The following is a 13,051-nucleotide window of genomic DNA, read 5'->3' on the forward strand; positions in this document are numbered from 1 at the left end:
AATTAGTTTCATCTGCAGGTTGTATTTGTGAAGGTAGTTGTAATTGCAATCTTTCTAGGTTGTCTAACTTCAAACATTCATAACTCCCTACTGGACTGACAGATATCTTCCAGAGGACTCCCACCTAATTTGCAGGAATTTAGTCTACTAGATTGTCAGATAATTCCATGGTCGGCAACTATTGGTTGCTCTAGGTAACAGGGTTTCAATCGCTGTTCTAGTATTGGGAGTCATCCCTGCAGCTATAGCATATTTCGAAACCTGGTTGTAATACTCTGTGAAGTCTATTAGCTTCTATGCTAGTGTCTCTTGGAATTGTAAATTCTTTTGGTTATTCTAGGGTAGGTGTGAATATATTGGTCTCTCATTGAGATTCTTTATTATTCTATACCATCTCTTTGTATGAAAATGTCCTGTTTCCTATGGCCCATGCCAAAGACATCACATCTTTGAAGCCTAGTAACTTTCTGGGTAGTTAGCGGATTCACTGTGTTCTATTTCCTTGATCTAGCTTTAGATCCCCTCTCATATGCTCTGCAAACAGGATCGGGATGGATGGATGGCCGTGATGTATACTGTATTATTCTTACACTATCAATCTTGTGGCATTATAGTCACAGGACGCAACTGAGGTTGATATGTATGGTAAAGTGCGGGTCTCGTAAGGGGGCTGGAGGAGGGTGTTGGAAACTGTGGATTCTGATTCTGAGAGGGGTTATTCTACTTAGAGTAGTTCATAGGTATCAGATCTTGGTATTTCTAACATACTTCCTCTTTATCCACCATCTACTCCCTGTCAACCTGCTACTCCCTTTCAACCTACCGCTCCCTCTCATCCTGCTACTCTCTCTCCACCCATCACTTTCGCCTAGCACACTGCTACCTCTCAACCTACTCCTGCCTTTCCTACTCCCTCTCCACCTGCCACTATATCTCCACTAGCTGGTACTTCAACTGAAGCCTCTTCACCAATCACTTCTATCTGCTCCTCAAAAATTTTAGGAAATAGGTCTGGGACAACAAGGGGTACAGAGGTACAGCAGCTAAGTTTAGTTTGTTCTACATGTGAGTTTTGCTGCCTTTATACCATGTGGAATATACAATATTTATGAGCTGTACCTCGGTAGAACAGTGGAGTTATGTCACGAATGTGGCTTGGCACAGAAAATAGTTTCACATAACTCATGATTATGAGTCATATGTATGTTATTGTTTCATGCATATGACTCATTTGGGTCATATGACTTATTATGTTATGATTTGTTATGTTTCACACATGACTCGAGTATGAGTCATGAGACGTGTGCCTGGTGAGAATGTCTTGCGAGTGCGCCTTGTGGGTATGCCTTGCGCATAGGATTTATGTTTTGCATATAACCTCGTTATGAGGTCATGGGTTTCACGCATATGACTCAGTCGAGTCATATGACTTGTTTATTGCATTATGATTAGGCTATGAGTTTTGCCACATGACCTTGCTATGAGGTCATGGCCTTTGAGCATGTAACCACTTTGGTCACATTACTAGTTTGTTATGATTTGGTTTCGCACATGTGACCACTTTAGGTCACATGACTATGGGCGGGAAGAATACTATATAAGGAGGCTGATGAGGCCAAGGAGGATATGTTCTTCATGCTTTATTCTAAGTACTTTTCCTACTGCTTGCCGTCGCTTCACCCCGAGCGTTTCTTTCACCATCATGATGGGCCTTGATGCCTCGGATTCTGGAGGAGATATCTGAGTTCACTCAGTAGTTCCTGGGGTCTTTGGTGTTGAGGTTTGTTAGGTGTTGCGTGGTGGACTACTTGTTTGCTTCTCGTTTCATCGCCTGATGGTTTCTCACGATGCTGTCACTTCGAGCACTTCATCGTGGTCGCTTACCATCCCCTTTCGGTAAAATGTCTACGGCTTCCTGTCTAATCCTCTACTCGCAGGTTTCGCGTTTGATTGTGGGGATTGAACCTTGTGTTTGGGGGGATCGCCTGTGTCGTTCTTTGGACCAGCTCATGTCTTTTGTTGGGTTTTAACGGAGTCCTTAGTTCTCGCGATACAAAATGCCCTTGGATTAGACTGATGACCTTCCCAAGTATCAATGCATTGTACCGGCCGCATCAATCAACTGGGGAGGGGGCCTCGCCGGCCCCCCCCCTCCTCGTTGCTACATGTTTCTACGGTCGGAATCTTACGATGTTGTTTATCACCGTTCCCTTGGAGTTTTTGTCCTTGTGGCATTTATGGTAGTTCAGTCAGGTGTCTCCTCCTCGCCTCAGTGGGGATTGCTTTGACCCTCAAAAATCTTACCCCCTGGTGTAGTTTTCTTGCTACCTGGGGTAGGGTGTTGTGGGACGATTGGCTACCAGACACTCGTTTTGTCTGTGCATTTGGGTAGTTTGGTTGTGGTCTGTGGTTGGTGGCTTCACCCATTGCAAGTGGGGCCTACCTTCTGTTTGTCTGCTTCTGTTTGTTCACCCTCCTCCTTCTTGTCACGTCAGTTAGGGATACCTCTTGCCCATCGTTTAGTCTGTGCTTCTTGCCGGACCTGTGGGGCTGGCTGTGGCTAGCTCCGCTTACCTTTTTTCCGACTTGGTTGGACTTCGGTTCGGCTGGGTTGGATGGTGTGGCCGGTGCTGGTGCCTTCGGGTATTGGTGCTGCCTCCTCTGTGGCTCCCAGCTTTGGCTGGTGGGCTCCCCTCGGCTATATGGAGTCGAGGGTTGTGGCTCCGTTGGTGTGGCCAAGACAAGTGACTGCCTGGTGGGGTTAGGTATATCTGTCCTGTGGCTGTCGGATGGTTGATCTGTCTGAGGGGCTGAGGGGGTTGGATGGGCTCTGTGGCACCTGGTGTGTGAGGCTTGGGGGGGGCTGATTGGAGTGGGAGAGGCACCTGCGAGCACCAGTTGGGCATGCGTCAGGTTGGGTGATGTCTAATTAAGTGTTTCCGGCCTGATGGAGCTGTTGGGTGAAGCTGCTGAGTGCTGCAAAGCTCCTCCACGACCCGGAGGGTTGATGGCCCCCTTTGCGGATAGTGGGTTGCGACCACCTGGTTGGACTTGTTTGGGTTCTGCGTGCTTGGTTTCGTGGGGTCTGTTTGGTTTCTTTGGTTTGGTTTTGGGCATGGCTGGCAGGGGCAAGGCACCATGGGTGGGAGATAGGCCCCACTGACCGCTTCAGTCTGTCACCACTTCTATGTATTTCTTTTGTTTATGAGTTTGTTTTGGGGGATAGGTAGTGGGTACAGGTCCTCCTCACTATTACACTCTTCAGAGGCACTTGGCAAAGTGGGTTCATAGGGTCGACGGCCAGGCATGCGGATGTGAGAGGTGGACATGTTGGTCACCTCCTCTCTGCCATTGTGTCGCCTGTAGTTTATGTTTGTTTGGGGTTTTTGTTGGTTTTCTACTGTGGTGGAGGTTTTGCGGGACGGTGTTTAGACCGGGTGGTAGTGATTTTATATTTTGTTGGACGAGGAACCTGGTTGGGTCGGTCTTTTGCTCGGCTTCGGCTACGCTTAGTGCTGGTTGGCTTCATACCAGAAGGGCTACAGACTTGGACCGGGGCGGGTGCTGGGTTGTTTGATGGTCTTGTAATTAGTTCTCGTGCAGGCATGACTCGGGGATGGTAGGTGTGGGGCCGTAGACTTAGTTAGCTTGGGATTAGTGGTATACCGGTTAGTGGTATTCCTTTGCTGGCGGGAGCTCGTTGTATGCCAGTGTTGGTAGTACAAGTTTAAATAAAATTAGCTTGATTTTTCTAAGTACTTTTCCTACTGCTTACCGTCACTTCACCCCGAGCGATTTTTTCACACCTGTGGTGGGCCCTGATGCCTTGGATTCTGGGGGAGGTATCTGAGTTCACTTAGTAGTTTCTGGGGTTCTTGGTGTTGAGGTCTGTTAGGTGTTGTTTGGCAGATTACTTGTTTGCTTCTCGTTTCATTAACTGATAGTTTCTCACGATACTGTCACTTTGAGCACTTCATCACAGTTGCTTACGAGCCCCTTTCGGTAAAATGTCTACGGCTTCCTGTCTATCGTTCACTCACAGATTTCGTGTTCGATTGGGAAGATTGAACATTTTGTTTGGGGGGATCACCCATGTCTTTCTCTGGACTAGCTCATATTTCTTGTTGGGTTTTAATGGAGTCCTTAGTTCTCACGATACAAAACGCCCTTAGGTTAGACTGATGACCTTCCCAAGTTCCAACTCATCATACCGGCTACATCATTCCTCAGGTAGCAGGGCGGTACCCACCCCGCCCCTCCTCATTACGTTTTCGTTTCTATGGTGGGAATCCTACGATATTGTTTATTGCCGTTCCCTTGGAGTTTTGTCCTTGCGGCATTTACGGTAATTCAGTCAGGTGTTTCCTCATTGCCTCTGTGGGAATAGCTTTCACCCTGAAAAAAACTTACCCCTTGGTGTGGTTTTTCATTGCTGGCTGGGGTGGTGTGGGATGATTGGCTGCCAGACACTCGTATTGTCTGTGCGTTTGAGTGGTTTGGTTGTGGATTGTGGTTGGAGGCTTCACCCATTGCAAGTGGGGCCTACCTTCTGTTTGTCTGCTTCTGTTCATTGGTCCTCCCCCTACGTGTTGTGTCGGTTGGGGGCGCCTCTTGCCTGTTGTTTGGTCTGGTTTTTTGGACCTGTGGGGCTGGATTTGGCTGGCTCTGCTTACTCTTTCCCGAGTCGGTCGGACTTCGGTTCAGTTGGGTTGGATTGTGTGGCCGGTACCGATGCCTTCAGGTGTGAGTGCTGCCTCCTTTGTTGCTCCCAGCTGTGGCTAGTGGGCCTCGCTTAGCTATGCGATATTGAGGGTTGGGGCTCTGTTGGTGTGGCCAAGACCAGTGGCTACCTGATGGGGCTACGTATAGGCTGTCCTGTGGCTATTGGATGGTTGATCTGTCTGAGGGACTGAGGGGCTGGATGGACTCTGTGGCGTCTAGTGTGTAGGGCATGGGGGGGGCTGATTAGGGGGGAAGAGGCCCCTGCGAGCACTGGTTGGGCCTGCGTCAGGTTGGGTGAGGTCTAATTAAGTGTTTCCAGTCCCGCTTGGGCTGTTGGGTGAAGCTGCGGAGTGCTGCAAAGCTCTCCGATGGCCTGGCTGCCTGATGGCCACCTGTGCAGATAGTGGGCCGCAACCACCTGGTTGGACTTGTTTGGGTCTTACGGGCTGGACTTTGTGGGGTTTGTTTGGTTTCTTTGGTTTGGCTACGGGGTTGGCAGCAGGAGGCATGGCACCATGGGTGGGAGATAGGCCCCACTGATTCTTTTTAGTCTGTTACTACTTCTATGTATTTCCTTTGTTTATAGTGGTTTTTGGGGACAGGCAGCGGGTACAGGTCCTCCTTACTGGTACGCTCTTTGGAGGTAACTGGCAAAGTGGATTCATAGGGTTGATGGCCTGGCATGCGGGTGTGAGAGGTGGACATGTGGGTCGCCTCCTCCCTGCCATTGTGCCGCCTGTAGGTTTAGTTTGTGTTTGTTAGGCTTCTGCTGTGGTGGAGGTTTTGCAGGACGGTTTCTGACCGGGTGGCAGTGATTTTATGTTTGTTGGACGAGAAACCTGGACTGGTCGGTCTTTTGCTCAGCTTAGGCTACGCTTAGTGCTGGTTGGCTTCATATGAGAGGGGCTACAGACTTGGACTGGAGCAGGCACTGGGTTGTTTGATGGTCTTGTAATTAGTTTCCGTGTGGGCATGACTCGGGGATGGTAGGTGCGGGACCATAGACTTAGTTAGCTTGGGATTAGTGGTATACCGGTTAGTAGTATCCCTGTGCCGGTGGGGGCTCACCATATACCAGTGTTGGTGGTACGAGTTTAAATAAAATTAGATTGAATTCTAAGTACTTTTCCTACTTATAACTTTAACGAATATAAAACACCTTTATGATCTTTATCTTTATTGCAACTTTATTGTTACGCCAAAGAAAGCTCTTCATGAAGAAGAGTTAGAGAAAGCTTACGATGGGCATTCCTAGTAGAAGACAAAGGTCTTGTAATATCAATAATGTAGGCAGAGGCCTAGTGCTATCATAAGACGAAGGAAAACAGAAAAAGAAGAGAAGTATCGTTTCCCATTGCCAAGAATTAACTACCAGAGGAGGGATCATTACAGGTTGGCTTTGATATAAAGAAAAAAACAAACCTGTTGTAGGGGTGGAGTGAAGCTAACAACAAGCTAATGATAGATGAGGTAGACTCGAATATACTATTGGATATTTGGATTAAGGTGGAGATTGATGGAGAGAGGGGTGGTATTGGTTAGATGGTAGATATATTATATCGGTTTAGGAAAGTGCTCTTCTATCTGTTGAAAACATGTTTACTCGCCGATAGGCTTCAAGTATTGTAAGTTGTTGATTGGTGACCAGAACAGAGACATGAGGCAGGCAAGACTAGGATAGTTGGCCATGTGATTTTTTGGGTATTGTGTTGTATTGACAGAGTAGCAGTAAATAGAGTTGGATGATTTGTATGTAGTGGTTTGGTATACTGATGCTAGAAGCTCGGAGGTGGACAGGTACTTCGCTAGTATTTTGTGAAGAGTCCATTTGTGTCAATTACTGCTTGACACCTTGCTGACATAGCTCTAATTAATTCTCTAAACTCATATGGTCCAATATTACCCCATAATTTCTTTACCACACTTTGTAATCTATCATATGTCATATTCTCAGGAAAATTATCTTGTAGATAACTTTTCATGATATGCTATACTCGTGTGATTGAATTCAAGTCTGGCGAAAATAGAGGCCAGTAAATAACTTGAATTCCTCTTTCTTGAAGCTCAGTAGTAGTATCACCACCTGTATGTCCTGGTGCTCCATCCTGCATTAGTTTTAAAAGGATGCTATCCTGCCTACTGTAATATGTTCGCAAGGTGCTAATCACATTATCGGCAAAGATACGATAGTTGGCAGGTGGCCTGCTCTACCAGAGAGGAGGCGAGAGCTGAGAACTAAAGGAGATTTCGAAGGTGTACTGAGGAACAAAGAAGTAACCGTTCAACTAAATATATTGAAATACTGTCTGTTAAAGTCTGCCTTTTCCATCGTAGAATCAGGCGGTCTTTAAATACACAAATTTGTTCATGTCTAGCATGAACGAAACTAATCAAAGGTATCAAGTGATATTCTTTGGTAAAACAAACCAAGTATCAAAATGATACTTAAAATAAAACATAAAACAAAACTAATAATCAAGTACCTGTACTGGTTACACCTACTCAATTTAAGATATTCATATATAATGGAAACCGTATCTGTGCAGTAAGCTTCTTAATTAATAGACCCTAATCCTTCTCTCAAATATGTTCAAACCCTGTATCTCTCTATGAAAATACCCCTAAAATATCCATTCCTTCTTTCTTTAATGTTTTTCAATAATGCATATAGGATCCTACTCCTCACCTGCCTTCCTGGTAACTCAAGTTCGTGTATTTTCCTCCTGTAATCCAGGTTTCATCTGTCTAGAGAATTGAGTACCACTTGTCCATAGTCCAGTTAATATCTTCCTGTCTGTATTGAGGTCTAATGACTCAATTTCTTTCACTAATTGGTGGTTTTCTCATCGCATGACAGTAGTAAAATCCTTCCTTCATCAAAGCTGATTGTACAGCAGTTTTTCCCACACCCAACTCTAACTCATCTGCAAGTTGCTGAAATGACAGATACCAATTATGGGCTGATGAGTATATATACGCTATAAGGTATTCAATTTGGACTTGGGAAAGGATGGAAGGGCATTCTGATTGTTTGATTAAAGTAGTGGGTGAGTTACATGTGTACTGAATCTGGCAACATGAAAATCTAGTTTTTTCTTGGACTTGTAAATACTTCCAACTAATTGAATGCAAAAGTTGACAATCTCTTCTCTGATCATGTGTCAGATGCGAAGTTCTGGGATACTCTATTTCGATTTGAATATTTATTAATGACTTCTTTGTTAATTGAGTGCTTCAAGTTTACTCGAGTACATAGTGATAATTGTGAAAATATTTTACATTCACTTAACTCCTAGCCATTATGCCAATTTGACTACCTCCACTCCTGCTAGAATGAACCCCCCTGCTTGTAACGTGTTCGCAAAGTGCTAATCACGTTATCGATAAAAGATACGATAGTTGGAAGGTGGCCTGCTCTTCCAGAGAGGAGGCGAGAGCTAAGAACTAAAGGAGGCTTCGAGGGTGTACTGAGGAACAAGGAAGTAACCGTTCAACCAAGTATATTGAAATACTGTCTGTCGAAGTCTGCCTTTTCTATTGTAGAAACAGGCGGTCTTTAAATACACAAATCTGTTCATGTCTAGCATGAACGAAACTAATCAAAGGTATCAATTGATACTCTTTGGAAAAACTCCTTAAGTATCAAAGCGATACTTAAAACAAAACATAAAACAAAACCAAGTATCAAACGATACTTAAAACAAATCAAGTATCAAAGCGATACTTAAAACAAAACATAAAACAAAACCAAGTATCAAACGATACTTAAAACAAACCAAGTATTAAAGCGATACTTAAAACAAAACATAAAATAAAACCAATAACCTTGTACCCGTACCGGTTACACTGCTAGTCAAATGTACATAACCTACCCGCTATACCTCTATAAAGAGTATTGTTGGAGATGTCAAAAACTAGCCTATTGATAAAGATTCGCCAGAGACACCCTAGTACTATGCTGGCCTAGACCCACGAAACTTATCTTTATGAAAACCATCTAATTGGCAGTAGAGCTGCTATATGTAGTATGGTGTATGGGTATATAGAGATGAGAGTCTTTATTAGAAAGTGGACATGAAGATGTGATATGCAGTATGATAGATGGGTACTGTTAGGAATACCGGGATCTGATACCTAATAACCATTCTAAGTAGGATAACCCCTCATGGAATTGGAATCCATGGTCTCCAACACTGCCCTTTGGCCCCCTTACAGGACTCATCTGTTATCATACATATCAATCTTAATTGTATCCTGTGACTATAATACTATGGTATTGAAGATGTAAGAATAACATTATATACATTGTGGCTGTCTGTCCGATTGGATCTAGTTTATAGGATATGTGTGAGAGGACCCTCAGCTAGGTCTGGAAAGTAAAACAGAGTGAATCTGTCAACTACTCAAAGAGTTGCTAGGCTTCAAAAATGTGATATCTTTAGCACAGGTGGTAAGCAATGGGACGTTTTCGAATAAAGAGATGGAATCCAATAGTAAAGGATCTCAATGAGACTCCAATACATTCACACCCAACCTATAATAATCAGAAGAGTCTAGAACTCTGAGGAACACTACCACAGAAGTCGAAGACTTCATGGAGTGTTATAATTGAATACAGGAATGCATCATGGTTGAGGGAATAATTTCTAATACTAGAATAACAATGGAAATCCTAGCACCTAGAGGAACCAAGTATTGCCGACTGAGGGATTATCTATCAATCTGGTAGAATAGTTTCTTGCAAGTTAGTAGGAAGTCTTCTGGAAGATATCTGTATGTTAGATAGGGAGTTATGAAGGATTGAAGTCAGGCGACCTAGGAATGTTGCAATCACAACTACCTTCTCAGATACAACCCGCAGATGAAACTGATGATTTTATCAATGATGGAGACGATTGGGACCAACTCAGTTTGACTTAAGAAGTAGGCTATTAGTCTAACGACTCTGACAATAAGATAATTACTATTTAGAGTAGCATAATTCCCAGTTAGCTATATTGCAATTACTGAAGAGGGTGTAGTGATTTTCAGAGTCTCTGGGTATTTGCACCTTGAAGAAAACCTGACATTGTGAGTTATAATCAGAAGAGGTACACAATTGTATAATAGATAGATGTAGTCCAGAAATACTCAGATGTGGAATATAAATATTGAAGTGTCTCCCAAGCTTTTAGACATCATCAAGCAATGGAGAAGAGACCTTAATAATATAATATTATCTTTATGATTCTATTCTACTTTACCTACTTTACTTTGCTCTGAGTAGTCATAAATGAAATGAGTGAAGTCTGAGCCTTCCTAGACAATCTCCCTCTGCAGAAACAAATCTTGATTGGCTTATACAATCCTGAAGTCTATTATTTTGTCTCTGCCTAGCAGGTATAGAGGTCCTGCTAGGAAATTGTATCCAGTACAGGTACTTGGTTATCTGTTTTATTTTATATTTTGTTTTATGTTTTATTTTAAGTATCATTTGATACTTACAATGTTTCATGTACTGTTTGAGTATCATTTGATATTGTGTTTTGTTTTATGTTTTATTTTAAGTATTGTTTGATACTTAGGTTGTTTCATGTACTATTTGAATATCATTTGACACTCTGTTTTGTTTTATGTTTTGTTTTAAGTATTGTTTGATACTTAGTTTGTTTTATACTCTCAATGAGCAAGAAGATAGATTTAAACAGCAGTGAACTCTGGTCTAGAAATGGCAGACTTCAACAGATATTATTCAGAATATACTCAGTTGAATAGTTATTTTTTTATTGTAATCTTAAAGATTCTATCTTGTTTACAGCCACCTCGAAGCCTCTATTAGGTACTCTATTTAGTTACTGGACCGGTATTAGTCCATCTATCGTGAACTCTTATTGAATACCTAGCTGAGCTCCAGCTCAGATAGGTTACAGCAATCAATATTATCCTGCCTAGTAGTGTAACTTGGTGTGAGGCTTACCTAATCTGCAGGTTAACCTAAAGTGGATGAGTGAAAGCAACTTGTCCATCCTAGAGTACCTAGGATCTGAAAAACCAAATTGCTTTCTCAGCTCCTAGGGATAAATCTCCCTTTTTGTTAGCTGTGTACAAATCAGTACTCATCTTATCTCCAATAGGTGTAATCTCAGATAAAGTCTGTCTATCTTGGTAAAAAATATTCAAAGAGGTTAAAGAATAGAGGAAAAGTATAATTCCAAGAATAATAATCTTGTAGTTTGAATAGCTTAACTTGATTCAGAGGCTTATTTACTATATTATTTTTATTATATTAAAAAGTACAAAATAGGTTTTCTTCTAATTTTGAGTATAAGGATTGATCACTTACAGAACGCGAGTAAAAAGTCTTTATCAAGCAGCCCACCCACAAGTGAAATTCCGGATAGTACTCACGAGGTACAGAGTACTACAGCTCCTAGTAGGTGTCTACAGCGAAAATACTGGTCTAGCATAAAGGCAATTACGAAGGAAATACTCATCCAAGGCCTAGAAGCATTACGAAAGCTTGATTTTTCTGGGCCAGTTGACTTTCTAACTGTGTTTATTAACTTAAATGAAATTAGTGCACAGGTTGTCAAAGGGTATATGCATAGAGCTTTAACTAAATTATTTAAAGCTGTCTGAGAAAACTCCTATGCAGAAAAGTATGGTTTTAATACCGTAGTACAAGAGGTTGGAAAAAGACTATATAATAAAGAAGTAAATGAGTAGTAATAAGACATAGTTCAATTGAGTTTCTGTTATTTATTTAGTGTATACTAGATGAAAGTATCTAATTAAAGATTGATATTTGATTGTAATGTATAGGCTGGCCCATGATTCATGACTTGTCATCTCTCCAAAGGTTTTAGAACCAGAGTTTCTTGTGCAAAACAATATCCAATATCTTCAGAATATTTATATGGAGAAAGTCCCAGCCTTGTAGGATTTGCTTAACTTGTTTGGAGGGCCAGCAACTTAGCAAGACCAAGCGAAAGCTACCGTGACCATGCAAGAGGATGTTGATAATGAGAGCAGTGCCGGCGTCAGTATGAATGCATCATTGGTTACAGCAATCTCAATTCTTTTACAAAGTAGGTCTCCAAAGCGAAATCTATTTCAGGTAATGATGGGATTATACCTTCAGAATACAGGAACAAAAAACCGTGTAGTTGGAGTTTTAAACCATGCCAGTATATCAATTAGTTCAAAGCAAATAGATTGAATACTAGAGTGGCTTTCAAAGCAAGCAGAAACTGAGCTTCGCATGGTTGGTCACTATAATCAGCGAATTGTACATATGTTTGACAATATTTAATGGCAGTCGGCAATTTCTTTAAGCAACCAGCACATGGGCATAGCTGATATTTATTATAAGGGAGTATATGGTTATATTAGATCTGTTCCAAAGGATATATTTATCCAAGATGAAGAGAATATCTCAGTTGGTCTTCAGCTAAAATTAACTTCAAATCTAGAATCCAACATACTAATTACTTTCTAAATCATCATTTTCCTCTATTCCCTGACCCCTTCGAAATTTTTTTGCCCGAGATAGACAGACCTTATCTGAGATTACACCTATTGGAGATAAGATAAGCACTGATTTCTAAACAGCTAACAAAAAGGGAGATTTGTCCCTAGGGGCTGAGAAAACAATTTGGTTTTTCAGACCCTAGGTACCCTAAGATGGCAACTTGTCCCACGAAAAAGCCTTTTTAAGTTGATGGGTTTGGCGACGAGTAGACCTTTGTGCAAAGAAAAAGGTGGCGATATGAAAATAGGGTACATTGCTAGTGCAAAACTGCAATTGCACCCACCCCTCTCTTCGCCTTCTACTTTGTTCTGGCCACTTACACCCCCTGCCGTTTTCCTCATGTTCCCTTCCTCTCTCTACATATCCGAACCATTTCTTCCTTCTCCCCATCGCCTTCTTGGGAAGCCTAACCTACCTGAATTCGCGACAAGTCAAGGCCCTTTCGACCGATCCATCTATTCATACCCGGGATACACCCTTTCTTAACTATTATTCTATGTGCCGCGGGGTCCATTTAAAAAAGGCACTCTTAGACCACTGGACATCACTTACGCTAAGCCTATTGCTAGACTTTGATAGCCACATATCTACTGAATTTCTTTGGGCCCAAGTGGTGAATTGAGGTTTTGAGTGGTGTGATACCTGGCCTCCGTTCAGTTGGTTGCACTGCGCATCGTTCTTCGGAGTCGTCGAGCTTGTGGATACTTTAATAGAGATGGGATATCAACGAAGGAGATTGTTTGGGGCATAAGTCACATGCATGGACTGCTCATAATAGACATTAGGGAGTGGTGGAAATGCTGTTCGGTCTAGAGGAGA

Source organism: Tuber melanosporum, assembly GCF_000151645.1.
Source record: "Tuber melanosporum whole genome shotgun sequence assembly, scaffold_30, strain Mel28".
Lineage (NCBI taxonomy): Eukaryota > Fungi > Ascomycota > Pezizomycetes > Pezizales > Tuberaceae > Tuber > Tuber melanosporum.